Consider the following 5,715-nt stretch of genomic DNA (forward strand, 5'->3'; position numbering starts at 1 on the left):
TGTGTTAGCCTAATTTAATGTAATATTACTTAAGCATATTTTAGTGGCAAGAAGCGTTAAGTCTATATTTTATCCATAATCCATGTTTAATCACTCTTCCATTTTATAGCTTGTAATGTTGTCTGAATATATCTATATAATTTTCCTATTGTTTTTAGGATACCAGTACGAAGTCAAGGAAAAAGATAGGCACTCGGCATTGTGACTGTTTCCTAATCTCAGGGATCCTTACTCCACCAATGGCTATGTAAGATTTTACTCATTTCCATTTAAGGTTATATATAATAATAATAATGTTCAACTATTGATCTGGATAATCATAGTTCTTGCCCACATTATTTTGCAGGAACACTTCTACGATGCTGGAAGAGGGACGGGCTATCTGGCATGGCGCCTAAAGCAACGAGTGTCGCAGCGTTTGGTCAAGAACAGCTCGGGAGCCTTGGAATACATGAACACCATGAGCTTTTTAAGGAGGTAGACTTTCTAATGAGGAGACACAGCAATCAAAAAATCCTCCATAGAAATGCATGGGGTTAGTTTGTAACGTATGGTGTTGTCTACATATATCACACCCCCCTCCGTGGCAAAACGTGGACATGTAAATACATTGAGCCAATCATGTGGTGTGTTGTGAAGACATTGATTGTGCCAATCATGTGTTGTGATCTTGTCGCTGGAGCAAGATTGGTGTTGTGAAGCCTGCCGAAAGTGCCCAAAATGCGTTGCAATATGGCTGCTGAGTGGAGGGACTTGCCTAAAAGGACTTTGGGTATACCCACATGTAACATCACTTCATGGTGCATTATCTGTCTTGCTTATGGAAAATTGGCCCATTATTGCACATCTCTAGTAATAGGTGTGAAGCAAAACAAGTTTGTGAAATTGTAAAAAACTCTTGATTATATTGTTTTATTTCTTGTTTATGAAATGTTTACTCAGTGTTGCAGAGCATTTTCATGCATATGTGGTTATGGATTGTGAGGAACATTGTTTTATTGTTAAAGTCAATGATTTGTATGAGTATAAGGCCTTTGCTCAACAAAATGCTTGTGGACCAAACTTTGACATATATATTGTACCTCTGCACATTGATTTGAGCCATATCATGGCAAATGTTAATAAAAAAAGAAAAGTAATTAATTTGCTGTGGTTTGTTTAATATGTTTATTTTGATAAATATATGGCTCTAGAAACTAATTAATTACTCCAATAGAGTTAATTATGAATCACTGATGGAGTTAATGATACACTCCAATAGAGTTAATTTTAACTCTGATAGAGTTAATTATGAAACACTAGGCTAGTGTTAATACGGCAACACTATGGCAAGTGTTATTTTAACACTGATGAGTGAGGATTATATAAACTCTGGAATAGTGTTAAAATTAACACCCATAGAGTAAAATTAACACTGGCCGATTTACTGTGTATGAACCGAGGCCTATTTAACACTGCAGTGTCCATGTACATATGAACCGAGGCCTATTTAACACTGCAGTGTCCATGTACATATGAACTGAGGCCTGTTTAACACTGCAGTGTCCATGAGCATCCACATATGAACTGAGGCCTGTTTAACACTGCAGTGTACATGTACATATGAACTGAGGCCTGTTTAACACTGCAGTGTCCATACAGACACATATGAACTGAGGCCTGTTTAACACTGCAGTGTCCATGTACATATGAACTGAGGCCTGTTTAACACTGCAGTGTACATGTGCATATGAACTGAGGCCTGTTTAACACTGCAGTGTCCATACAGACACATATGAACTGAGGCCTGTTTAACACTGCAGTGTCCATGAGCATCCACATATGAACTGAGGCCTGTTTAACCCTTACAAGCCCGACCGTTCTAATTTCGTTAAAATTTTAACGATGACCAATCATCTAATATCTCAGCTGTCCAATGACTGATTTTATTTCTGAAATCTTCCCCGTAATGCTGACAACATAAGCTTCAATTTGATATGATTGGTTAAGGGGTTTATGGCGCGAATTGTTTTGGATACTTGAAGATGAGTCGTGAAAAAAACTTTTCACTTCAGTTGTACATTTTAACATGGACCGCCAGATGCCACCTGCACTTCGTTGGAGTTTACCTTGACTGGAAACCACACAGCTGGATAAACTGAGGTAATATATATTTTACATTGTTTCTAGTTATGGTTAATCTTAATTTGTAGTCATAAAATCATGTTATTTGACAGTAATATGCTTTCTCATCAAGTGCATTGTCATGTAACTTTAGCTAGCTGCATTACTCTGAACTGCTTGCAGTATTCTCGTTTGCTTTTGATATCAGTTATTTTCATTTGACAATTTCATTTAAAAACCTGTTAGTATATAACCTGTAAGTGAGTTTGTTTTCTAGTACCAATTTGCTTGTTAGGTAAGCATTATATTGGCAAGTCAGTATAGCATACCAAAGCTGAATAAATCAATGGGCGCCACGTTTTAAGTTGCGTTCTCTTACATGAAATAAGTTGAGCGATATTTTTACTCCTCTCAATATGTAGTTGTAGAAAACAAGTTGTGAAATCACGGATTCTGTCAGAAATGTAGTGCTAATTAACGTATTGCCTCTCCTCGGGTTGTTACCTCGCTAGGCAGTTTGTAGTGAACTGTTTTAGCTTGCTAACTTCTAAATGACAAACAACAGACGTGCTTGTCTCAACATTTTCTAAGATGGCATGACTTGATATTCTACTCTTCTCTGTAGTTTTATAGAAAACATGATGTGAAATCACATATTATGTCAGAAATGTCATTATTGCATTTAAGCAGTTAGTTACTAGGTGAAATGTAATCTGTCTTTATCTTAATGCCAGCCAGACAATCAGATTTAGGGTAGCTAAACCCATATGTAATAAAATGACTTTTCATACTTCTAAATATTTTTGAGTTACTCAAAATGCTTCAATAGTTTAGGCTACCTCTTCTTGTGTATGTATGTGCACACATCTGTAGTTTTGTGATTTTATTTTTTAAATTAATAAATGTATTACATTTGTATGATTTTACTGTTGTTTCAGATGGAGGATGACAAGACCTACACAGACCTCCTTGCAGGCCTGAAGAGGTAGCTGACTGCTGATGAGCTTGCGCTCACAATGTTGAAGACCATGTGAGGATGGAGGAAGAAGGTATAGATTTAGGTGGCGTGCGTAGGGTGGTGTAGACTGCCACTAAAACACTGTGAAATAGACTTGTTATGTTGATTTTTATGTTGTTGTCCCAGGCATATGTGGTTTTACCAACCGGAACGGGTGGGAGGTTGTGCTTAGTAGGCCGTCGCATGCAAACACACAGTGCAGGGGCATGGGACGAAGAGACCCCAGAAGAGTTTCACAGTTTTCTGGGATTGATCATTGACATGGGACTTCACTTCCCTCCCTAATATCCATTGCTACTGGGGAACCAAGTCTCTGAAGGGATCAGGGAGCGTTGACCAAATGAGAAATACATATTGTGTACACTTTTTCTCCATTGACATTGCTGTTGTCAATAGTTTCTTATTATTTCAAGTTTAGCAATGCAGAATCTGGTGTTGAACCTAGGTTTGGTAGCTACAGCCAGAAAGACTTTGGCGAAAATCTATCACAACAACTGGCAGGCATTTCCGTCAAAATTTCAGCCTCGCCTTCAGCTGCTCCAACTACTACTCTGTCGTCTTTTCATCAAGTACATATTCCTGTACAGCAGGAGCCAAAGAAAAATTGTTGGCTTTGTTATAAAAACAATACATAATAACACTAAAGTAGCTTGTATGGCCTGGAGTTTAGCGGTAGGTGACTGCTTTTTTGGTAAACAAAATTGCTGTCAGATTTGGCATTCTACAGAAGGGGATGCGTTCCGTTATGAGTCATAGGTCTTCTGTGTTTAACCTTCAGGTTCCCCACCCCACCTTTCCCTATCCTCCTCTGTGTGTGTGTGTGAGTTTGTGTGTATATGTGTGTATGTGTTTATTCTCAACAGGCTTGTTCTATGTAATCCACTTTCAAATGTTTAGACACATTGATTTTTGAGTGATGTTGAAGTTGATTGTATTCCTAGCTTTTCATAAATAATACATTTTATAGATGTATATCATTTTCATATTACACTAATTTATATAAGGAAGTTGTATCTGTTGAATCAAATGTATTCTATGTCTCTATTCAGAATTGATCTTCAATAAATATACAGTATACTTACTTCCTGTATTACTGGTAAGGTACATGTTTTTCTTTTATATATCATTATTGTTGACTGTAGCATTTGCTTATATACAAATAAATGGTTTATTTACTTATGGACCAAATAAATCTAAACCATTGTGTCTGACTTCAATATTAGTTTTTATGCATACTTTTATGTTTTTGGTGAGAAAGAGAATGTGAATTCTGTCAACATTCTAAATCCCGTGTCCTGCATTTTTTTTACACTTATCACTTAATTTATCATAACTTTTGAAAGGTTAGTGATATTCCAATTCAATCTTTTTTGTTAAATAGCCCACAACTTGCTGAACATGTCATACACTCTATATTTTTCTCTATCTCGTATAGAAATATGATGAAAATTCATTTTTATGCGATTCAATTTTAACGAATTTCGGTATACATTTGGAGAGGATTTTCAAAGACTGTTCATTACTATATCAACATTACCATATGTATTTTACATCATTTGATAGAACTGACCCTTCTGATTACAATGGTATGTATATCCCATTGATGGTATGTATTATACTCAAGAAATAAGGTTTTTTGTGTAAGGAGGTCATCCAGCACCAAAAATGGAATGTTCGGCACGGGCAAGAAAGGGTTAACACTGCAGTGTCCATGTACATATGAATTGAGGCCTGTTTAACACTGCAGTGTCCATGTACATCCACATATGAACTGAGGCCTGTTTAACACTGCAGTGTACATGTACATATGAACTGAGGCCTGTTTAACACTGCAGTGTCCATGTACATCCACATATGAACTGAGGCCTGTTTAACACTGCAGTGTACATGTATATATGAACTGAGGCCTGTTTAACACTGCAGTATCCATACAGACACATATGAACTGAGGCCTGTTTAACACTGCAGTGTCCATGTACATATGAACTGAGGCCTGTTTAACACTGCAGTGTTCATGTACATATGAACTGAGGCCTGATTAACACTGCAGTGTCCATGTACATATGAACTGAGGCCTGATTAACACTGCAGTGTTCATGTACATATGAACTGAGGCCTTTTTAACACTGCAGTGTCCATGTACATATGAATTGAGGCCTGTTTAACACTGCAGTGTCCATGTACATCCACATATGAACTGAGGCCTGTTTAACACTGCAGTGTTCATGTACATATGAACTGAGGCCTGTTTAACACTGCAGTGTCCATGTACATCCACATATGAACTGAGGCCTGTTTAACACTGCAGTGTCCATGTATATATGAACTGAGGCCTGTTTAACACTGCAGTGTACATGTACATATGAACTGAGGCCTGTTTAACACTGCAGTGTCCATGAGCATTCACATATGAACTGAGGCCTGTTTAACACTGCAGTGTCCATGTACATATGAACTGAGGCCTGATTAACACTGCAGTGTTCATACAGACACATATGAACGGAGGCCTGTTTAACACTGCAGTGTCCATACAGACACATATGAACGGAGGCCTGTTTAACACTGCAGTGTCCATACAGACACATATGAACTGA

The 5,715-nt window shown here is 37.5% G+C and overlaps 1 long non-coding RNA gene across 1 annotated transcript in view; it reads left to right on the forward strand.

Annotated features, from left to right (window-relative positions):
- LOC121719029 overlaps positions 1 to 666 on the forward strand; it is a 4,295-nt gene extending 3,629 nt beyond the window's left edge. The window contains exons 5-6 of the long non-coding RNA XR_006034082.1: positions 159 to 247; positions 347 to 666. This is a non-coding gene — a long non-coding RNA (uncharacterized LOC121719029). The remainder of the gene's footprint in view (positions 1 to 158; positions 248 to 346) is intronic.
- Positions 667 to 5,715: the final 5,049 nt, after the last annotated feature.

Source organism: Alosa sapidissima, chromosome 9 (genome assembly GCF_018492685.1).
Source record: "Alosa sapidissima isolate fAloSap1 chromosome 9, fAloSap1.pri, whole genome shotgun sequence".
Taxonomy (NCBI): domain Eukaryota; kingdom Metazoa; phylum Chordata; class Actinopteri; order Clupeiformes; family Clupeidae; genus Alosa; species Alosa sapidissima.